Below are 24,712 nucleotides of genomic sequence, written 5' to 3' on the forward strand. Positions count from 1 at the left end.
TGCCTTCATGCGGTGCACACACAACCCCTCCACCAGATGTACCCTCACCTTAAGGGCTCTATATAAAAGCCTGTAGTAAATGTTAACAGCTTTAAAAGGTCCTCCTGTGAGTCCTCCTTCCTGTGGTAACTATTTGGCTTAAAGTTCAGATCAAGAACAGCTCCTTCCTCCTGGTTACCAGCAACCTCCTCTCATATATGCCACGTGTAGAAACAAGAGACTTGCAATAGTGTGATATCGTTTTAAAAAACAAAAATCCAGTGTTTATGTTGCCGTTGATGGTTTAGTCCTTATCCCCTTTTTTTTTTTTTATTTAAGGATTGCAGGATATACAAAAACTGAAGACAAACATGGTTCCCAGTTTTCCTTAGTACCAAACAGATTATAGTGCAAATTATACAGTTTAGGTAGATAACTATATGGCGTTTTGCTAGCCAGTACTACAATCTGTTAAAGCCATGAGTTGCTGACCCAGAACCCCCTCACTGTCCTCCCTTGTGGCTATTCCAGTACGGCAAGGGAAACCTCCAGTTCGCTCACATCCCGGACTGCCCCCAAGTGGTAGCATGTACAGTGGGCATTTTCCTTTGGGGGGGCAGGGTTTAATCAGTATGCCACTTGTGAGTTCTAATTTTCGGTAAGGGAATTGAGGAGACAATGTTTGAGATCTCCGACAATCACAAGAATTTTTCTCTTATGTGGGATAAGGGTATTAAAGGGTTGGAAGAGGGGAAGGGTAGGACAGGTGATAGGAAACCAATAGAGTAAGAGGGAAGAGGGAGGCAGACAAGGGCTGGTAAGAGGGAGTGGAGCAGAGGAGAGGGACTCCAGTGGTTCCAGCAACCCTGGTCCTTAATTCATCTCAAGAGAGGGGGCTCACATGTAAGTCTTGTATTCTTCCGAAAATCTGAAAAGATTCCAAGGCATCCAACGGGTGTTGTGTTCCTCCTCCCTATCTCTCATGGCAGCTGTGAGTTGCTCCATACGATGGATGTTGCCGGCCCTTGCAAACCATTGTGACACTGTCGTTGGGGACTGCTGCTTCCACGCACTGGGAACGCATGCCCTGGCTGCATTCAGAAGGTGTTTCAGCAGAGATTTACGATACTTCCTTCCTGACAAGGGAGTCAAATCTAGGAGTATTGCTGCTGGGTTATCCTGGAGAACAACATCAGTAAGTTTATGAATAATCTGGAGAACTTGTCTCCAGAACGGGGTCAGGATCGGACGCTCCCAGAAGATGTGTAGCAATGTTCCATTCTGCGTGCCACATCTCCAGCACATTGGACTGTGCCCCGGAAATATGGCTGCTTGCACTGTGGGTGTTCTGTACCATCGAATCCAAATTTTGTAAGTGATTTCTTGATATTTGCTACATAAGGAGGACTTATGAGCAAAAATATGTATAGGATTCTTTTGATCCTCTGTAAACTGTATGTTGTGGTCCCTCCTCCATGCACAGCTCTTCAAATGGTCTGCAGAAATTGCTAACTTTCAGAAGGGATTTGAGGAAATGGGTGAGTTGGGCCATTTTCCATCTGCCCATGGTGGAAGACCCAAGCTCCAAATATATGCCCGAGAGGTCTCCCCATTCCGTAGCACCAATGAAAGTGGAGGCTCTTATCAGGCCCTGGTCCTGACAGAGTCGAAAGGATTTATCAGAAGTACCTGGCAGACAGTTTGGGTGGCCTATTATAGGAGTTAAGGGTGAAGGAAAGCTGGGGGCTTTCGCCGATTTAAAGTGCTTATCTAGTTCCTGTAAAGTGGGCTCAATCAGTGGATGCGGCAGAGCGACTAGTCCTAGAGACTAGTCCCACTTCAGGGCAAGCTTTCAATAGGGAATGGGACCGATTCACACTCCAGCCAGACCCACAGTTTATTGGGCAGGTGCCTGCACCAGTCCACTGCACTATTCATATGAACTGCTGTGTAATACAGGGCTGGATCAGAGAGTCCAACCCCTCCCCTAAGTTTCGGTCTCTGCAGTTAGGATCTTCCAAGTCACGATGACCTGTTCTGCCAAACATATCTAATGAATGTAGAGCTCAACGCTCTGAAGAAAGTCTGGGGGATCTTAATTGGCAGGGCCTGTAAGAGGTATAGTAACCTCAGCATAATGTTCATCTTTAGAACATTACATCTACCAAACCATGAGACCGCCAGATTCCTCCATCTCTCTAGGTCTGAAGCAAAGGTTTTTAAGAGGGGCTGAAAGTTTAGTTGGTAAATAAGATGTGGGTTCAAGGGGATCTTAGTGCCTAAGTACTGGATGGCCTGGGATGCCCACTGGAAAGGAAAATTACTGCCTATGCAGGCTTGTAATCTGGGTGGGAGGGAAGCGTTAAGCGTTTCCGACTTTTGCAGGTTCGTTTTGAAGTCCGATAGATCTCCATAGTGTTGCATTTCAGACAAGAGGAACGGCAGGGAGGTGTGTGGCTCTGAAACATAGAACAACAGGTCGTCTACATAGGTAACGACTTTGTGATGATATGAGCTTGTCTCCAGCCCCTTGATATCAGGGTTAAGCCTAATGTGTTGCTTTAAGGGTTCTAATGTAAGTATGAATAGGCGGGGAGAGAGCGGGCATCCCTGCCTCATGCCATTGCTAATTTTAAAGCGGTTGGAGGTTACTCCATTTACCCTAACCGCAGCAGTGGGGGACGAATAGATGGCATCTATCCATGATAACATGGAGGCTGGCATGCCAAGGCGCCGCAGGGTGGCCAACAGAAAAGTCCAGCTAACCCTGTCAAACGCCTCTTTGGCATCTGTGGATAGGAACATGGTCAGGACTTTAAGATGTTTGGCCCTAGCTATTATGTCTGTCCCTCACTTCTCTATTATGAATAAAGCCGACTTGGTCCAGGGGTACTATGCATTGAAGGATGGGCTGTAGTCTCTCCGCAAGAATTTTCGTAAATAATTTGAGGTCGCAATTAAGCAGGGAAATAGGCCTTTCTCCAGGTCTTTCTCCAGTTAGGGTATGACAGAGATGCTAGCCTGCAGAAGATCTCGGGGAATGGAATGACCTTCTAATATTGCGTTAAAGGCTGTGGTGAAATGCGTCGCTAGCTGGGTTTGGAATGTTTTATAATAGGGGACCGTGAATCCATCGGGGCCAGGTGCCTTGCCCCTGGGTGAGCCTGCCAGGGCTGATGCAAGCTCCTCTGCAGTTATGGGTTGTGAAAGTGATTCCACCTCTTCCTCAGTAAGAGAGGGCAAATTCTCTGCTGCGAGGTAGGACTCAATGGCTTCCAATCTGTCCCGGGACCCGTCCCCTGATGACCAAGGGTGCAAATTATTGAGGGTTTCGTAGAAAGCGCAGAAGTTCTCTGCTATCTCCGCTGAGTCATAAAGTTTTGCACCCGTGGAATATAAGAGGCATTGCGTTGGGGCCGTATAGCATTTGCTAGTGACCTACTACATTTTTCCCCGTGTTCGTAGAAAGATCTACGAGCCCATAAGAGTGTGTTTTTGGATTGAAAAAGGGAATGCTCCCTCATTTGCTCTCGGAGGCCGGTCACCTCTGCTTCCAATGTACCGTTTGGTTGAGATTTATGGCGTTTCTTGCAGTCGTGTAATTTGGAGATCAGTTCAGGTACGGTTTTTGCCCTGGCTGCTTTAAGTCTGTGTCCATGCTCATGCTAAGTATTCCCCTAATATAGCACTTATATGCGGCCTACACGGAAAGGGGATTTGGAACTGAACCTTTATTGTTCTCAAATAACTGCTCTATCTCATGTATTATGTCTGATTGAACTTTCAAGTCTTTCAGGAGAAACTCATTTAACCTCCAGGCATTTGGGCTTCGTGCCTCTTGGCGCAGGCCAAACACCATGGAAATCGGAGCGTGATCCGATAGGGCTATGTGACCAATCTGGGTGTTCGTAACCAGGGGGATTGTGCTGTGGGAGATCAAGAAAAGGTCTATCCTCGAGTATGAGCCGTGCACCACGGAGAAGAACGTGTAGTCCCTCTCCTGTGGGTGGAGAGTACACCAAATATCTATAAAGCGGTGGGAGTATAATATTTCCCTGATTTGGTTATGAACTCTCAAAGACAAGGCAGAAGTGCCCGTCGAGGAGTCCTTGCGAGAATCGATGGTAAGGTTAAAGTCACCTCCTAAGACCAAGGTTCCCTCAGTAAAAGAGACCAGGGCATTTAGGCAAGCGTCAAGGGCTGAGAGTTGGTCCACATTCGATAAGTACAGGTTTGCTAGAGTAAAGGTCTGTGAGTGAAGCGTGCCCTTAATAAATAGGTATCTACCTTCTCCATCTGCCTGGAGATCTACCAGCCACCATGGTACTGTTTTGGCAAGGAGGATACATGTGCCCTTTGATTTGGTAATGAGTGAGGTGCTGTGATATGCCACTGAGAAGTGTTTACTGTAAAGTTTTGGTATTCTGTCTTCTCGCAAATGAGAAGACAGGATAAGAAGACTACATGGGGTCTTTGTCTCCATAGCTCCGCAAGACAACTGGATCATTTTTCAGGGACATTCAAGCCCTTCACATTCCAGGAGATTAATTTTAGTGACATTTTGGTAATTCGGAGCTGGGTCCCCGGACTCCACAAGAGCCATAGAGGAAAAGGAATGAGAGGGGGTTGGGTAAAGGAGTAAGAAAGGGAAGAGAAAAGAAGAAACTAGGGGGAGACCAGAAAGAGATAAGATGGGGGAAGAGAGAGGAGAGTTGGAAGGATGGGGAAAATGCTAAGTCTCAAAGCGGAGAGCAACTGCCTATTTGGACAGGCAGGGCCTAGTGGGGGAAGAAGTATGGCACTTCAGAGATTGGGTCCCATTGGTACAGGACCTCTCCAACAGCTTCCTGTCTGTAAAGAGCTCAAGGTAGGCCATTTTGACGTTAGTAAGCTTCCCTACATAAGTAAAACCTTTAAACAACAGTGCATCAGATTGAAAAGAAAAAACATTTAACTGTTTCCAACATGACAACAAGTCAACCGAGGTGTAGTGACCATTAATAACGTTATAACCCAGCTCTATTATTATTGTATAACCAGTTCCTGCCCCTCCCAGGGGAAAGGGTCTAATGAGAATGGGCCATAGTTGTTTCCATAACTCTTGAAGATGCTCCTGGGCATCAATCTAGACTGTGGGGGGGGGGGGGGCAAAGTGGAAAGAGGAAAAAAAAAAACCAACCACCCCTCCCCCCCAAATTGTAACTCTTACCCCTGAGCACTTACAATCTATACAATATTATATCTATATGGAGCCATTCTACTACTGGTATTGTGCATGCCAGAAAGAGCTTCCCATGGACCCAGTATAGGAACAACAGTTAAAATGGACAAGTAACTTTTCATGCGCTCAGAGTAGTCTTCAGAATGTTCCAGCCCCTGCCAGGGAGAGGGAAGAAAAAACGAAAAAAGAAAAAAAAAAACCCTCAGCCCTCTCCGTTTGATAGGAGGGCTCTGGGGGGAAGATTAGACAATTGTCCCCCAGTATCAATTTACCCAAAGTCCTCTTGTCTGTCGGTAAAGGCACCAGTGGCGTCTATGTCCTCACAGAGTCGGTATTTATCCAGGTTGGCAGGTAGTGTCTTCAGGTGCGACTAGTACCAAAAAAGACTCCGTTTCAGTTTATGGTGCTCTAGACACAGACCCACCACCCAGTAATCCCAAGGTCTCTTTCTTCCCAGTATGGGAGAGTTTGGGGCTAACTCAATACTCTTTTGTCTCTGACCCCTCAAGTCCTTAATAAGAAGGGCAACTGGAACAGAACTGGGTGTCACTTACTTGTAATATCAACCATGAAAGTCTCGCATCTCCAGATTCCTCAAGGCAAAACTTGGCCTGGCATGCTTATGGCTCATGGTCCTGGGGCGCCTGCAGCCTCCTGCGTTGGGTCCGGCGGTTGCGCCAAGGCTTTTGGGGTCTAGCTGGTGGATTTGCCACAACACTGGTTTTGGTCGGGGAAGAACAAACGCCAACCAGTTAGGTATGGACACCAGTGGAAGCCCGAGGGATCCCAGGAATGCAGGGACTTTGTAGGGTGTCGTAGGGTGTAAGACCGACCTCCTTTATGGGTATTGAGGTGGAATGGATGACCCCATTTATAAGCAATCCCTTGTTCATTGAGTTTCTCCAGTAGGGGCCTCATGCAGCATCACATCTGGAGGGTCCTCCGGGAAACATCGGGTAGAAGGGTGATCTGTGCTCCATCAAAATCGATATGCCCCTTGCGCCATGCTTTCTGTAGTATGTCTTCTTTAATGGAGTAGCTGTGAAGACAACATAGAACATCTCTTGGTCTGCCTTCTGCAGGGCCCCTAGGGCCGAGGGTTCTATGGACCCTGTCAATAACAATCGGTGTCTCTGCTGGACGTTCCAGGCAGTTGTTGAATATCGCAGTGACCGCCGCTTTAAGGTCCGCCTGGCCTGTAGCTTCTGGTAGGTCGCGAATTCTGACTTTGCGCCTGCGATTGCGATTTTCCAATCAGAAAATAAAAGCAGGTGGTGTTTGAAACCTTCACATCATTGGACCCTACAAGCACCAACCAAATTAAGAATGAAATAGAAACCTAGCAAAGACAACTGCAAAAAACTTGTCATGAATAGGAAGCAAAAATAAACTCCAGAAGCTACACAAAGAGAAGGCCTTTTGGATACAACCTAAACAACATAAAACAAACAAAACATCTATATCTCCTGCTATCAGTGACCTGGAATCCATTTTAGAAAGCTCTTCAAATGGTCTGCAGAAATCGCTAACTTTCGGGAGGGAAAGCACGGAAGTTCTCCGCTATCTCCGCTGAGTCAATGTTTTGCGCCCGTGGCAGAGGATATGGCCAGAATATAAGAGGCGTTGCGTTGGGCACGTATAGCATTCGCTAGTGACCTACTACATTTGTCCCCGTGTTCATAGAAAGATCTACGAACCCATAGGAGCTTGTTTTTGGATTGAAAAAGGGAATGCTCCCTAATTTGCTCTCGGAGGCCGGTCACCTTTGCTTCCAATGCACCGTTCGGTTGAGATTTATGGTGTTTCTCGCAGTCGTGTAATTTGGAGATCAGTTCAGATAGGGTTTTTTTCCCTGGCTGCTTTAAGTCTGTGTCCGTGCTTGATAAGTATTCCCCTAATATAGCACTTATGTGCAGCCCACAAGGAAAGGGGATTGGGAACTGAACCTTTATTGTTCTCAAAGAACTGCTCTATCTCATTTATAATGTCTGATTGAACATCCAAGTCTTTCAGGAGAGACTCATTTAACCTCCAGGCATTTGGGCTGCACGCCTCTTGGCGCAGGCCCAACACCATGGAAATCGGAGCGTGATCCGATAGGGCTATGTGACCAATCTGGGTGTTCGTAACCAGGGGGATTGTGCTGTGGGAGATCAAGAATAGGTCTATCCTCGAGTATGAGCCATGCACCACGGAGAAGAACGTGTAGTACGCCAACTATCTATCAAACTGTGGGAGTGTAATAATTCTCTGCTTTGGTTACGAACTCTCAAAGACAAGGCAGAAGTGCCTATCGAGGAGTCCTTGCGAGAATCAATGGTGAGGTTAAAGTCACCTCCTAAGACCAAGGTTCCCTCAGTGAAAGAGGCGAGGGCATTTAGGCAAGCGCCAAGGGCTGAGAGTTGGTCCACATTTGGTAGGTACAGGTTTGCTAGAGTAAAGGTCTGCGAGTGAAGTGTGCCCTTAATAAATAGGTATCTACCTTCTCCATCTGCCTGGAGATCTACCAGCCGCCACGATACTAATTTGGCAAGGAGGATACACATGCCCCTTGATTTGGTAGTGGGCGAGGTGCTGTGATATGCCCCAGGAAGTGTTTACTGTAAAGTTTTGGCATCCTGTCTTTTTGGAAATGGGTCTCCTGTAAGAAGACTACATTGGGTCTTTGCCTCCATAGCTCCGCAAGACAACTGGATCATTTTTCAGGGACATCCAAGCCCTTCACATTTCAGGAGACTAATTTTAGTGACATTTTGGTAATTTGACACCGAGCCCCCGGACTCCACCAGAGCCCTAGGGGGAAAGGAACGATAGGATGGGAGAGGGGTGGGTAAAGGAGCTAGAAAGGGAAGAGAAAAGAAGACACTAGGGGGAGACCAGAAAGAGATAAGATGGGGGAAGATAGAGGAGAGTTGGAAGGGTGGGGAAAATGCTAAGTCTCCAAGCGGAGAGCAACTGCCTATCTGGGCAGTCAGGGCCTAGTGGGGGAAAGAGGTAAGGCACTTCAAAGATTGGGCCCAATTGGTACAGGACCTCTCCGACAGCTCCCTGTCTGGAGTGGCCTCAAGGTGGGCCATTTTGAGCTTAGTAAGCTTCTCTACATAAGTAAAACCTTTAAACAACAGTGCATCAGATTGAAAAGAAAAAACATTTAACTGTTTCCAACATGACAACAAGTCAACCGAGGTGTAGTGACCATTAATAACGTTATAACCCAGCTCTATTATTATTGTATAACCAGTTCCTGCCCCTCCCAGGGGAAAGGGTCTAATGAGAATGGGCCATAGTTGTTTCCATAACTCTTGGAGATGCTCCTGGGCATCAATCTAGACTGTGGGGGGGGGGGGGGGGCAAAGTGGAAAGAGGAAAAAAAAAAACCAACCACCCCTCCCCCCCAAATTGTAACTCTTACCCCTGAGCACTTACAATCTATACAATATTATATCTATATGGAGCCATTCTACTACTGGTATTGTGCATGCCAGAAAGAGCTTCCCATGGACCCAGTATAGGAACAACAGTTAAAATGGACAAGTAACTTTTCATGCGCTCAGAGTAGTCTTCAGAATGTTCCAGCCCCTGCCAGGGAGAGGGAAGAAAAAACGAAAAAAGAAAAAAAAAAACCCTCAGCCCTCTCCGTTTGATAGGAGGGCTCTGGGGGGAAGATTAGACAATTGTCCCCCAGTATCAATTTACCCAAAGTCCTCTTGTCTGTCGGTAAAGGCACCAGTGGCGTCTATGTCCTCACAGAGTCGGTATTTATCCAGGTTGGCAGGTAGTGTCTTCAGGTGCGACTAGTACCAAAAAAGACTCCGTTTCAGTTTATGGTGCTCTAGACACAGACCCACCACCCAGTAATCCCAAGGTCTCTTTCTTCCCAGTATGGGAGAGTTTGGGGCTAACTCAATACTCTTTTGTCTCTGACCCCTCAAGTCCTTAATAAGAAGGGCAACTGGAACAGAACTGGGTGTCACTTACTTGTAATATCAACCATGAAAGTCTCGCATCTCCAGATTCCTCAAGGCAAAACTTGGCCTGGCATGCTTATGGCTCATGGTCCTGGGGCGCCTGCAGCCTCCTGCGTTGGGTCCGGCGGTTGCGCCAAGGCTTTTGGGGTCTGGCTGGTGGATTTGCCACAACACTGGTTTTGGTCGGGGAAGAACAAACGCCAACCAGTTAGGTATGGACACCAGTGGAAGCCCGAGGGATCCCAGGAATGCAGGGACTTTGTAGGGTGTCGTAGGGTGTAAGACCGACCTCCTTTATGGGTATTGAGGTGGAATGGATGACCCCATTTATAAGCAATCCCTTGTTCATTGAGTTTCTCCAGTAGGGGCCTCATGCAGCATCACATCTGGAGGGTCCTCCGGGAAACATCGGGTAGAAGGGTGATCTGTGCTCCATCAAAATCGATATGCCCCTTGCGCCATGCTTTCTGTAGTATGTCTTCTTTAATGGAGTAGCTGTGAAGACAACATAGAACATCTCTTGGTCTGCCTTCTGCAGGGCCCCTAGGGCCGAGGGTTCTATGGACCCTGTCAATAACAATCGGTGTCTCTGCTGGACGTTCCAGGCAGTTGTTGAATATCGCAGTGACCGCCGCTTTAAGGTCCGCCTGGCCTGTAGCTTCTGGTAGGTCGCGAATTCTGACTTTGCGCCTGCGATTGCGATTTTCCAATCAGAAAATAAAAGCAGGTGGTGTTTGAAACCTTCACATCATTGGACCCTACAAGCACCAACCAAATTAAGAATGAAATAGAAACCTAGCAAAGACAACTGCAAAAAACTTGTCATGAATAGGAAGCAAAAATAAACTCCAGAAGCTACACAAAGAGAAGGCCTTTTGGATACAACCTAAACAACATAAAACAAACAAAACATCTATATCTCCTGCTATCAGTGACCTGGAATCCATTTTAGAAAGCTCTTCAAATGGTCTGCAGAAATCGCTAACTTTCGGGAGGGAAAGCACGGAAGTTCTCCGCTATCTCCGCTGAGTCAATGTTTTGCGCCCGTGGCAGAGGATATGGCCAGAATATAAGAGGCGTTGCATTGGGCACGTATAGCATTCGCTAGTGACCTACTACATTTGTCCCCGTGTTCATAGAAAGATCTACGAACCCATAGGAGCTTGTTTTTGGATTGAAAAAGGGAATGCTCCCTAATTTGCTCTCGGAGGCCGGTCACCTTTGCTTCCAATGCACCGTTCGGTTGAGATTTATGGTGTTTCTCGCAGTCGTGTAATTTGGAGATCAGTTCAGATAGGGTTTTTTTCCCTGGCTGCTTTAAGTCTGTGTCCGTGCTTGATAAGTATTCCCCTAATATAGCACTTATGTGCAGCCCACAAGGAAAGGGGATTGGGAACTGAACCTTTATTGTTCTCAAAGAACTGCTCTATCTCATTTATAATGTCTGATTGAACATCCAAGTCTTTCAGGAGAGACTCATTTAACCTCCAGGCATTTGGGCTGCACGCCTCTTGGCGCAGGCCCAACACCATGGAAATCGGAGCGTGATCCGATAGGGCTATGTGACCAATCTGGGTGTTCGTAACCAGGGGGATTGTGCTGTGGGAGATCAAGAATAGGTCTATCCTCGAGTATGAGCCATGCACCACGGAGAAGAACGTGTAGTACGCCAACTATCTATCAAACTGTGGGAGTGTAATAATTCTCTGCTTTGGTTACGAACTCTCAAAGACAAGGCAGAAGTGCCTATCGAGGAGTCCTTGCGAGAATCAATGGTGAGGTTAAAGTCACCTCCTAAGACCAAGGTTCCCTCAGTGAAAGAGGCGAGGGCATTTAGGCAAGCGCCAAGGGCTGAGAGTTGGTCCACATTTGGTAGGTACAGGTTTGCTAGAGTAAAGGTCTGCGAGTGAAGTGTGCCCTTAATAAATAGGTATCTACCTTCTCCATCTGCCTGGAGATCTACCAGCCGCCACGATACTAATTTGGCAAGGAGGATACACATGCCCCTTGATTTGGTAGTGGGCGAGGTGCTGTGATATGCCCCAGGAAGTGTTTACTGTAAAGTTTTGGCATCCTGTCTTTTTGGAAATGGGTCTCCTGTAAGAAGACTACATTGGGTCTTTGCCTCCATAGCTCCGCAAGACAACTGGATCATTTTTCAGGGACATCCAAGCCCTTCACATTTCAGGAGACTAATTTTAGTGACATTTTGGTAATTTGACACCGAGCCCCCGGACTCCACCAGAGCCCTAGGGGGAAAGGAACGATAGGATGGGAGAGGGGTGGGTAAAGGAGCTAGAAAGGGAAGAGAAAAGAAGACACTAGGGGGAGACCAGAAAGAGATAAGATGGGGGAAGATAGAGGAGAGTTGGAAGGGTGGGGAAAATGCTAAGTCTCCAAGCGGAGAGCAACTGCCTATCTGGGCAGTCAGGGCCTAGTGGGGGAAAGAGGTAAGGCACTTCAAAGATTGGGCCCAATTGGTACAGGACCTCTCCGACAGCTCCCTGTCTGGAGTGGCCTCAAGGTGGGCCATTTTGAGCTTAGTAAGCTTCTCTACATAAGTAAAACCTTTAAACAACAGTGCATCAGATTGAAAAGAAAAAACATTTAACTGTTTCCAACATGACAACAAGTCAACCGAGGTGTAGTGACCATTAATAACGTTATAACCCAGCTCTATTATTATTGTATAGCCAGCTCCTGCCCCTCCCAGGGGAAAGGGTCCAATAAGAATAGGCCGGAGTTGTTTCCAACCCTCTTGGAGGTGCTCCTGGGCATCAATCTAGAATGTGGGGGGGGGGGGGGGGGATGCGGAAAGAGGAAAGAAAAAAAACACCCAACCACCCCTTCCCCCAAATTGTAACTGAGCACTTCCAATCTATACAATATAATATCTATATCTCCATCCGGAGCTATTCTACTACTGGTACTGTGCCTGCCAGAGTTTCCCATGGACCCAGTATAGGAACAACAGTTAGAGTAGTCTTCAGAAAGTTCCAGCCCCTGCCAGGGAGAGGGAAGAAAAACAAATAAAAAAACCCTCAGCCCTCTCCATTTGATAGGAGAGCTCTGGGGGGAAGATTAGATAAGCGTTAGTATCAATCCATCCAAAGTCCTCTTGTCTGTCGGTAAAGGTACCAGTGGCATCTATGTCCTCACAGAGTCTGTATTTGTCCAGGTTGGCAGGTGTCTTCAGGTGCAACTAGTACCAAAAAAGACTCTGTTTCAGTTTATGGTGCTCTAGACACAGACACACCACCCAGTAATTTCAAGGTCTCTTCCTTCCCAGTATGGGAGAGTTTGGGGCTAACTCAATACTTTTTTGTCTCTGACCCCTCAAGTCACTAATAAGAAGGGCAACTGGAACAGAACTGGGTGTCACTTACGTGTAATGTCAACCAAGTCTCGCATCTCCAGATTCCTCAAGGCAGAACTTGGACTGGCATGCTTATGGCTCATGGTCCTGGGGGGCCTGTGCCTCCTGCGTTGGGTTCGGCGGTTGCGCCGAGGCCTTTGGGGTCTGGCTGGTGGATTTGCCGCAATGCTGGTTTTGGTCGGGGAAGAACAAACGCCAACCAGTTAGGTATGGACACCGGTGGAAGCCCGACTGATCCCAGGAATGCAGGGACATGTGTGCACACTGTGAAGGCCCCTGGGACGCCTGGGAGCCACGTCAATACCAGGGCTGTGTTCCACTGTGCTCCGGGCTGCCTAATGATGCCAGGGACAGCGAGCGGGGAAGGCAGGGAGAGAGGTCGCTAGGTGGGGAGAACTGCGGCATATCGTTTCCTCGTTCGCTTCCCCTCTCTCCTCCCACGGGTGAGCCGAGTTCTGGTCTGGCAGATGGGGCCGGCACCATCTTGGTGGGGTCTGGAGTGGAGGCCGGTGGCTGGATCAGGACAAGATATCTGTTCATCATATCGGCGGACATCTCCGATCGGCACGTTCTTCTCCTCTAATGCTCGTGTCGGGCTGAGGAGCTGTAATGCGCGGGTGAGCTGTCAAAGGGCCACGGACCGGGAGCTCAGGATTTTTGCGTCCTCACTCGTCCATACCATGACCACGCCCCCCCTTCTACCCTTTCTTATGGAAGGAGTCTGCTAGTGTTCTGGGATGTTTATCTCTGTCTTCTAGGTCTGAAGTGGTATCTAAAGGGATGGCTGTGTATAATGGCCCGTTTAGTATGTTAGGGGTTGAAACTGTAACTATGGAGATAGTTGCATCAGTGATACGGTTTCCTGTATATCGAGGTGTGAAGCTTGGCATCCCTGTATATTGTAGTGTGTTTGAATAATCAATTTTTTGGTTTGATTGATGGGTGAAAAGTGTTGATCAATGTGTAAGACTGTTTTAGATTTTCTGGATTAAAAATCCTTGCACAAACACACTGAACTCTCCTTAACCACTTGCCGACCGCCGCACGCCGATGTACGTCGGCAGAATGGCACGGGCAGGCATAAGGGCTTACATGTACGTCCCTTGCCTCCCGTGGGTCGGGGGCCCGATCGGGCCCCCGCCCGGTGCCTGCGGCGGTCGGTATTCGTTCGGGAGCGATCCCGGACGAGGGGACGGCCATTCATTCATGGCCACCCCCTCGCGATCGCTCCCGGCGAATGAAATTGTCCGGTGACATCACTTCCTCTCCTGTAATGTAAACACAGGAGAGGAAGTGATGTATTCTCTCCTCCGTGTCGGTAGTTTTCGTTCCGGCACCGAGGAGAGAGCATCGGTGAGTTGCACAAGCACTACACTACACAGTAGAACATGCCAGGCACACTCACACCCCCCCTTTACCCCCCGATCACCCCCCAATTACCCCTGCCCCCCCAGTCACAGTGACACCAATTGCTTTTTTTTTTTTTTTTTGCATTGGTGTCATTTGTGACTGTAATAACTGTTAGGGCAGTTAGGGTTAGCCCCCTTTAGTTCTAATGTGCCCCCCTAACCCCCCCAATAAAGGTTTAACCCCGTGATCACCCCCCGTCGCCAGTGTCACTAAGGCAGGGTTCACATTGCAGCGGTTTATGAGAACGAATGTGATTCGCACCGCACTGCAGTGCAAATCACATCCGATCTCTGTGCGATTCGAGTTCAGCCATTCGCCGCACCCGCCACACCCGCCGCACCCGCCACAAATTCGCACGGGACCCTTTTTTTGGCCCGCAGCAGAATCGGATCGCATGGGTGTTCACACCATGCGATCCGAGTTTGCAGATCGCACTGCGATATGCGAACTGATCTGGGGGTGTCAGTAACATTTCACTGACACTCCCAGCAGTTCGCATAGGGCAGTGTGAACTGCCGCCGGGAGGCATGCGATGCGGGAACCCGCCGCGGATTCGTGGCGTTTCCGCATCGCTCCAGTGTGAACCCAGCCTAATAAGCGATCATTTTTCTGATCGCCGTATTAGTGTCACAGGTGACGCTAGTTAGGCAGGTAGGTATTTAGGTTCGCCGCAGCTTTTTATAGCGCCAGGGACCCCCATATACTACCGCATAAAGCCCCCTGATTGCCCCCTAGTTAACCCTTTCACCAGTGATCACCATATAACTGTTACAGGTGACGCTGGTTGGTTAGTTATTTTTTTATAGTTTCAGGGCACCCGCCATTTATTACCTAATAAAGGTTTAACCCCCTGATCACCCGGCGGGTGTCATTTGTGACTGTAATAACTGTTAGGGCAGTTAGGGTTAGCCCCCTTTAGTTCTAAGGTACCCCCCTAACCCCCCCAATAAAGGTTAGCCCCCCGTCACCAGTGTCACTAAGGCTGGGTTCACATTGCAGCGGTTTATGAGAACGGATGTGATTCGCACCGCACTGCAGTGCAAATCACATCCGATCTCTGTGCGATTCGAGTTCAGCCATACAGATAGTATGGCTGAATTCGTGTCGCACCCGCCGCACCCGCCGCAAACTCGCACGGGACCCTTTTTTTGGTCCGCAGCAGAATCGGATCGCATGGGTGTTCACACCATGCGATCCGAGTTTGCAGATCGCACTGCGATATGCGAACTGATCTGGGGGTGTCATTAACATTTCACTGACACTCCCAGCAGTTCGCATAGGGCAGTGTGAACTGCCGCCGGGAGGCATGCGATGCGGGAACCCGCCGCGGATTCGTGGCGTTCCCGCATCGCTCCAGTGTGAACCCAGCCTAATAAGCGATCGTTTTTCTGATCGCTGTATTAGTGTCACAGGTGACGCTAGTTAGGCAGGTAGGTATTTAGGTTCGCCGCAGCTTTTTATAGCGCCAGGGACCCCCATATACTACCGCATAAAGCCCCCTGATTGCCCCCTAGTTAACCCTTTCACCAGTGATCACCATATAACTGTTACACTAGTGTACCCCTAAATTTAGGGGTGTCTACTTTCCAAAATGGGGTCATTTGGGGGGGGTTTGTGCCATCTTGGCATTTTATGGCCTTCAAAACTGTAACGCCCTTAGAAAGCCTGAAGGCGGTGCTTGGTTTTCGGGGCCCCGTACGCGGCTAGGCTCCCAAAAAGTCCCACATATGTGGTATCCCCGTACTCAGGAGAAGCAGCAGAATTTATTTTGGGGTGTCATTTCACATATGCCCATGGCATGCGTGAGCAATATATCATTTAGTGACAACTTTGTGAAAAAAAAAAAAAAAGTTTGTAATATTCCCGCAACTTGTGGCAAAATATAAAATATTCCATGGACTCAACATGCCTCTCAGCAAATAGCTTGGGGTGTCTACTTTCTAAAATGGGGTCATTTGTGGGGGTTTTGTGCCATCTTGGCATTTTATGGCCTTCAAAACTGTAATAGGTAGTGAGGAGTGAAGTCAAATATTTACGCCCTTAGAAAACCTGAAGGCGGTTCTTGGCTTTCGGGCCCCGTACGCGGCTAGGCTCCCAAAAAGTCCCACATATGTGGTATCCCCGTACTCAGGAGAAGCAGCAGAATTTATTTTGGGGTGTCATTTCACATATGCCCATAGCATGTGTGAGCAATATATCATTTAGTGACAACTTTGTGAAAAAAAAATAAAAAAAAATTAAAGTTTGTAATTTTCCCGCAACTTGTGGCAAAATATAAAATATTCCATGGACTCAAAATGCCTCTCAGCAAATAGCTTGGGGTGTCTACTTTCTAAAATGGGGTCATTTGTGGGGGTTTTGTGCCATCTTGGCATTTTATGGCCTTCAAAACTGTAATAGGTAGTGAGGAGTGAAGTCAAATATTTACGCCCTTAGAAAGCCTGAAGGCGGTGCTTGGTTTTCGGGGCCCCGTACGCGGCTAGGCTCCCAAAAAGTCCCACATATGTGGTATCCCCATACTCAGGAGAAGCAGCAGAATTTATTTTGGGGTGTCATTTCACATATGCCCATAGCATGTGTGAGCAATATATCATTTAGTGACAACTTTGTGTAAAAAAAAAAAAAAAAATTTTTTTTTGTCATTATTCAATCGCTTGAGGCAAAAAAATAAAATATTCAATGGGCTCAACATGCCACTTATCAATTTCCTCAGGGTGTCTACTTTCCAAAATGGGGTCATTTGGGGGGGTTTTGTACTGCCCTGCCATTTTAGCACCTCAAGAAATGAGATAGGCAGTCGTAAACTAAAAGCTGCGTAAATTCCAGAAAACGTACCTTAGTTTGTAGATGTGACAACTTTTGCGCAAACCAATAAATATACAATTATTGACTTTTTTTTTACCAAAGACATGTGGCTGAATACATTTTGGCCTAAATGTATGACTAAAATTGAGTTTATTGGATTTTTCTAATAACAAAAAGTAGAAAATATCATTTTTTTTCAAAATTTGCGGTCTTTTTACGTTTATATCGCAAAAAATAAAAATCGCAGAGGCAATCAAATACCATCAAAAGAAAGCTCTATTTGTGGGAAGAAAAGGACGCAAATTTTGTTTGGGTACAACATTGCATGACCGCGCAATTACCAGCTAAAGCAGCGCAGTGCCAAGTTGTAAAAAGACCTCTGGTCATTTACCAGCAAAATGGTCCGGTCTGAAGGTGGTTAAACAGAAGGTCTTTGCAGACATACCAGCAATAGATTAAGGAACAACCTTATTCACATACCGTATGTTAAATAGGTAACAATCAGGAAATAAAAGCAGGTGGTGTTTGAAACCTTCACATCATTGGACCCTACAAGCATCAACCAAATTAATAATGAAATAGAAACCTGGCAAAGACAACTGCAAAAAACTTGTCATGAATAGGAAGCAAAAAAAAAACTCCAGAAGCTACACAAAGAGAAGACCTTTTGGATACAACCTAAACAACATAAAACAAACAAAACATCTATACCGCCTCCTGCTATCAGTGACCTGGAAACCAATCCAGAATCACAAGGTACCCCTTGGGTAAATACTGCCCTGAGAGCCGGTTCACACAGGGGCGACACGACTTTTAGGACGACTTTGTGAGGCAACTTGGAGACGACTTGAACATGACTTAGACACGACCTGGGGCGACTTACAACACGACTTTAAGTCGCCCCAGGCCAGGCGACTTTTGCCGTGGCCAATCAGATAATGAGCCCTGAAGGGGGAACTCCACGCCAAATTTAAAAAAAATGGCATGGGATCCCCCTCCGAGAGCATACCAGGCCCTTAGGTCTGGTATGGATTCTAAGCGGAACCCCCTACTCTGAAAAAACGGCGTGGGGGTCCCCCCAGATCCATACCAGACCCTTATCCGAGCACGCTACCCGGCCGGCCAGGAAAGGGGGTGGGGACGAGCGCGCGCCCCCCCCCCACTCCTGAGCCGTACCAGGCCACGTGCCCTCAACATGGGGCATGGTGCGCTGCCCCCCCACCCCAAAGCACCTCATACCTGGGGGGTGTCTATAGGATGCCTGTAAAGTGGCGCATGTTTCCCGTGTTTAGAACAGTCCTTGCACAAAATGACATTTGTAAAGGGAAAAAAGTAATCTAAAACTGCTTGCCCCCCAGCCCATTAATGGGCCCTATGGGTCTGGTATGGATATTAAGGTGAACCCTGCACCCAAAAAAAAAGCGTGGGGCCCCCAGGCCCTATATACTCTGAACAGCAGCAGTATACAGGTGGTCCCTGGGTTACAAACAAGATAGGGACTGTATGTTTGTTCTTAAGTTGAATATGTTTGTAATTTGGAACAGGTACATTTTCAAAGTGTAGCTCCAGACAAATAATCTATTTAAAAGCTTTTTGGATAACATAGGGAAGGGTTATCACTCCTGTAACATTTGTTTTGCTGTCTGTGCCCCTGTTCAGAAGATTTTACCTTGCTTTCTGTCCCAATAAGAACTGGATTTTGAAAATGTTGGGTCATTGTAGAAACAAGGATTGGTCATCAGTGGAGACACCTTTTTCCCATATTAACTCTTACAGGAGAGAATTTCCCTTCCTATGGGTAGATTTCCTCTCACTTCCTGTTGTCTCCCTCCATTTTTAAGTAGGAGTGGTTTGTTTCAATCTTTGAAAAAAGCAGACCGCCTGTATATACTATACAGCCTGCCCTATACACTCTACGGAAAGTTGGGCCTTAGGTGTTGGTGGTACCAGAACACTGTAAGCCCTCACAGTTACTTCTTGGTGGGTTCTGTAACAGGCCCTGCTGCAAAATACTATATCAAGAATTGTAATTACATGCCCCTGTTAAACAGGGGCAGAAATATTGGGCCTTAGGTGGTGGTGTTGGCGGCACAACACTGTAAAGCCTCACAGATACTCTTGTTGAGCGCAGGAATGTGCCCTGCTATGAAATATGAGATCAAAAGTTTGAATTATGTGCCCCTGTTAAACAGGGGCATAAAAATTGAGCCTTAGGCGGTGGTGGTGGTGGTGGCACACTACTGTAACCCCTCACAGATACTCTTGTTGGGCGCAGGAACGGGCCCTGCTGTGAAATATGAGATCAAAAATTTTAATTACACATCTGTCAGGAACCATGAAACAGACAGAGACAGAAGTTAAATCAAATCACACTTGTTTATTAATAAAAATAAAAAGGTAAATAGGAAATAGCGTAGTCAAGCAAGCCAGAGTCCAGTAGCCAGATCGGGTAGTCAGCCAGTCCAAAGTTCATAAACCAGATCGGGTAATCAGCCAGTCCAGACGTCAGGGATCCAAGGAGAGCAACTTCAAGCAGGATCGAAGCCAGGAGGGAAGCCAGTCTTGAAACAACAGCAGGAGATGGTTCCTAGTGATGTGACCAAACGTGAAGGCAATGGAGAAATGAGCTGGAATACTTTAAATAGGCAGGCCAGACAAGCATCATCGGGAACAGCTGGTAACAGTGGAGAGAGAAGAGAGCTGGCAATTAGCCGACAGCTGAGCGACCAGCCCAGAGGAGGAAGGGCTAAGCCAGCCCTGACAACACCCCTGTTAAACAGGGGCATAAAAATTGGGTCTTAGGCGGAGGTGGTGATACCACAACGCTATAACCCCTCACAGATACTCTTGTTGGGCACAGGAACGGGCCCTGCTGTGAAACATTGGATCAAATATTGTAATTACATGCCCCTGTTAAACAGGGGCAGAAAAATGGGTCTTAGGCAGTGGTGGTGGTGGCACAACACTATAACCCCTCACAGATACTCTTGATGAGCTCAGGAACGGGCCTTGCTGCTTGTGTCTTAGGCAGTGGTGGTGGCGCACTGTAATCCCTTACAGATTCTGTTGAGCGCAGGAATGAGCCCTGCTGTGAAATATTAGAGCAAATATTGTAATTACATGCCCCTGTTAAACAGGGGCAGAAAAATTGGGCCTTAGGCGGTGGTGGTGGTGGTAGTGTCACAACACTGTAAAGCCTCACAGATACTCTTGTTGAGCGCAGGAACGGGCCCTACTGTGAAATATTAGAGCAAATATTGTACTTGAATGCCCCTTCGGCACTGGTGGTGGTGCCAAAACACTGTAACCCCTCAGATACTCTAGTTGAGTGCAAGAATGAGCCCTGCTGTTAAATATTATAGCAAAAATTGGAATTACACACCCCTGTTAAACAGGGGCAAAAAAATTGCACCTTATGTGTGTGTATGCTCCATAGGACTTTTGCTGGCCGAATTGCGGCCAGTAAAAGATTGGGAGCATGTTCTCAATTTTTCGGTCAGACAAAGTTCCTACCCGAAAATGTGTTTGTGTGTACTGCAATGTACTGCCTTCCTCAACCTGGGTACCATCATCGGCGCCTTCAAAACGCTGTACATCTTCCTGCAGCATGTACCCAACACTGTGGTCGAACATTTCGGGGGACTCCTCTGTGCATGATGGTGGGGCTAGGGAAGGAGTGACTGATGACATTGAGCCGATGGAATAGGCCGCTTTGGCAGCTGCATTGGCAGGCAAACTGGCCTGAGCCTGGGTGACAGACAATGAGGATGAGGAGGATAAGGACAGCTTAGTTATCCACTCTACCAACTCTTCTGCAAGCTGTGGATCACAGTCAGCTGCTGAAAAAAAGGAAAAGCGTGCCACATGACCACATGCTGAGGATTCATCGTGTCCGCGACCAGCACTGTTGACTGTAGACACAGAGCCTGTTTGCCCTCTTTTAGTGGCCTGTGAGCATCTGCCTCTCCTTGGTGGCCTTCCAGACATGCTGTAAAATTTTATAAGCAAAACACCGCCTGCCTGAAGTTTACAAGAAAAAGTACACCAGGAATGGACCGCAGTAAGATCTAGCTAAACTGTGGAAAGGATATATATATATATATATATATACGCACATACACACACACACACACACACACACACACACACACTAGACTGACTGTAATATATATATATGAAATACACTGCAGTTAACTGGATTACTTGCCTGCCAGAAGTATAGTAGAAACAGTACATCAGAAACAGACTGCAGTGAGATCTAGCTAAACTGTATATGCATTGGATATATATATATATATATATATATATATATATATATATATATATATATGTATATATCCAATGCAATAATCTGCCTGCCTATATATATATATATAGACAGGCAGGCAGATTATTCAGTTAGCTGCAGTGTATTTCATATATATATATATATATATATATATATGAATGAAATACACTGCAACTAACTGACTGAATAATCTGGCTGCTCAATCTAACTCCGTTCACGTGCAGTCAGCCTTATATAGTGTGGGTGTGGACTTAGTCCCCCTGAGCCATGATTGCCAAAAGTCACCATGCCTTTGGCCAATTATGGCACTCTTAGCTGTGGGTGCTGTGATTGGCCAAAGCATGTAGGTCATGGTCATGGTGCATGCTCTGGCCAATCATCATACAGCAATGCACTGAGCTCCCACAGTGCATTATGGGCCGTTATGCGCCGCTCAAATTTGGCGCGAACAGCCCACAATATTCGGTTTTCGACGAATGGGCGACCCGAACAGAAAGGTCATCCCTATTCTGAAGCATAGAGCTTTAAAACCTTTGCTACAGCCCCTGATAGCCCAAAATATTAAATAGTACTGGGCCTTCCCTTTTTGACTGAATTTTTCCGCAACAAGAAACTCTTTCTCCACATTCCCAGAGGGTGAGGCCTGCTGAAAAAACTGGGGCTTATATCCGGGGATTCCGAGAAATCCTCCCACTCCTTCCAACCTAGATCACCTACCACCAAACTAGCACAGAGTCCTCCTCCCCCAGTGTGGTGCTCCACCACAAGCCAAGCCAGGCTCAAAAGCAGACCCCTATGAAAATGAAGGAAAAGATGGCCCTTGAGTTGAATGGGACATTATGGAGTGGAAAATTCTTTCCTCTTTTTTTCTCTCCGGCTGTTTTCCAATTTTTCATTGATCCTAGGGTGGCATCATGGATAGATCCTTTAGGATGCTTCCCGAAATGTTGTTGCTAAAATTGGGAATGAGGGATCATGGGATTTAGGTTATACTAATTAATATGTCCCTTTTTTGCTTCTCGTGGATCTTCTGATTCCCACATTTATAGCTCCTTATGCTAATGTTGATATTTTTCAAGGCGAGTTAAGGCCAGTGGCAAGTGGCCAGTGGCCTAGTAGTCATGCACCCAGTTTGTCTTTGATTACCTCCACCAGCGAGGGGACCAGAGCCAAACCAGGTCCTGTGCTTGCCCCAGGGTGAAGTTTGTAGACACCCAGGGGGACCTTTCTCCCTGGTTTGAAATAAATTTGCTTGAAGTTACTGTCTACTATTGCATAATATCTGTTTATTTCTTATTTACAGGACAGTTCTAATGTGTTTTTTGTTGTTTTCCGTTTCTTTTTCAAGTCTACTTTTTCTTTTCTTTTTCTTAACATTCCCCACGTTTCCCTTTGCTCCTGGTCCCCTCAGAACTGAGCCTTCATCTGCTGAATGTTACTGCCAACCAGGAGGGGTGACCGTCAGTCACAAGGAGGTTGGTGAGTGATCCTTCTACTTCCTTTGTACACCATGGCAGACAATACTACAGGGGTCCCCTTCAAATTTGTCACCCACAATGTTAAAGGGCTAAATTCTCCATTAAAACGGAGGATGGTCTAACAACACTATAAATCTCTATGGACAGATGTTCTCCCCCTTCAGGAGACACACTTAACGTCAACATACAACCCAAATTTTTTACACCATTATTTACCCCTACTTCTACTTGGCAAATGGCCCAGGGAAGACGGGTGGTGTGGCGATCTGCTTCTCCAAGGGGGTTTCTTTCTCGCTGGAAAGGAAGATCTGAGATCCAGAGGGACGCTATCTAATGCCGGTAGGGCATCTGGAGGGCTCCCCAATTTCATTGCTCTCCTATTACACTCCTAACGCAGGTCAACTTCCCTTCTTTAGAACTTTGCTTCATGCTGTGTCCCCTGACATGAGGGGGATGGTACTCTTAGCAGGGGATTCCAATGTAGCCCTAGACTCCATATTTGACAAGACCAAAAGGCCATCCACCACTGCAAGGCGTTACCCTAAAATTGGATCCAAATTAGCAAAAATATTACATTACCACAACCTGATTGATATATGGCAGGAGCTCAACCCTTCTAGGGAAGATTACACATTCTTTTCCAACGTCCATCGCACCTATTCCAGAATCGATCACTTTTTTAGCAATCCTGAAACGATACCCCTCTTCCGAGCAAGTAAGTTAGTAGACATGACATGGTCAGATGACTCTTTGCTCTGGACATTGTGTGACTCTTTACAATTTAATAGGGGTCTTACCACTTGGAGACTGAATAAATCACTCTTGAGTAATCCGTCAGTTTTGATATAGAACAACACCTTAAGGAATATTTTGCCTCAAACAAACCAGGAGACACCTCACCAGTGATCAACTGGGCAGCCCACAAAGTCACGATCAGGGGTTACCTGATTTAAATAGCATCCCATCTCAAGAAAAACTCAAATGCTCTTATACATGATAGAGAAAAAGAGTTGTCTGACCTACTGACCCGGCATAAACAAAACCCATATTTAGACCTTAGAGACAAAATAGACTCAATCCGGCTAGAATTGAATCTCTGTATGAAGACTAGGGCAGAAAAAATACTTAGATGGTCCCAAGCCTCTTTCTACACACTAAAAGATAAACCGGGCACCATGTTAGCCTGTAATCTAACACCCTGAGTCCACAGAACGGAAATCCCTAAGATTAGACAGACGAATGGCACCCTGACACAAAACCCACAAACGGTAATGAATTAGTTCCACAACTACTATTCTTCGCTATGTGATGTGCAGGAGAATGTGTCAGCTGGAACCGTGAGCTATTTTATTACAGATCTCGACCCTCCCTTCTCCCTTGACCTCCCATCGGGAGATTTTGAAGGGGGTAATCACGATAGAAGAGGTGCTGGCGGTAATTAAACAAGCTAAGACCTCTAAAACTCCAGGCCCAGATGGCTTCTCTACAGCATATTACAAATAAATTGCTACCCAGTTGGCCCCCCATGGTCTCCAGTTCTTTATGGCAATACGAGATGGAACAGCCCTTGATACAGACTCTAACAAAGCTAACAAATTTAAATTCCAAAACTGGACAAGGACCATACTGATGTGGCAAATTATCGTCCAATATCCTTGATCAGTAACGACTTAAAACTCCTGACCAAAATATACGCAAATTGATTCAATTAATTTTTAACACAATACATTCACATCAACCAGGTAGGATTTGTATCGGGTAGACAGGCCGCGGACCATATTAGATGGGCCATAGACTTGATTTCTGTAATGCGTTCTAATTGGGATGGAGGGGATAATCAACGGGGCATGCTATTATCACTGGACCTACACATTCTATTCTGGCCTTTTTTGTTCCACATATTGAGGAAATGGAATCGTGAACCAAACTTTTTTAATTTAATGAGTGATTTATATTCAAATCCGTCGGCCAAAATGATTGTGTTTTGTCGTACATTGGACCTTTTGCAAATCCAGAGAAGAACTAGACAAGGATGTCCTCTGTTACCACTCCTCTTTGTGATCGCAATTGAGACACTGACAATAGCCATTAGATTTAACCCCAATATGCATGGTATCAAAACGGGCAGCAAGGCACATAAATGTGGCCTATTTGCCGATGATATGAGAGACAAGAGGCGATTGAGAG

At 46.7% G+C, this 24,712-nt stretch overlaps 1 protein-coding gene across 8 annotated transcripts in view; it reads right to left on the reverse strand.

The window, feature by feature from the left end:
- MPND (MPN domain containing) overlaps positions 1-24,712 on the reverse strand; it is a 719,135-nt gene that overhangs the window by 145,061 nt on the left and 549,362 nt on the right. The gene's annotated exons all lie outside the window — the stretch shown is intronic.

This window comes from Lithobates pipiens, unplaced genomic scaffold (genome assembly GCF_037356315.1).
Source record: "Lithobates pipiens isolate NorthernLeopardFrog02 unplaced genomic scaffold, aLitPip1_a1.2 Scaffold_13, whole genome shotgun sequence".
Taxonomy (NCBI): Eukaryota; Metazoa; Chordata; class Amphibia; order Anura; family Ranidae; genus Lithobates; species Lithobates pipiens.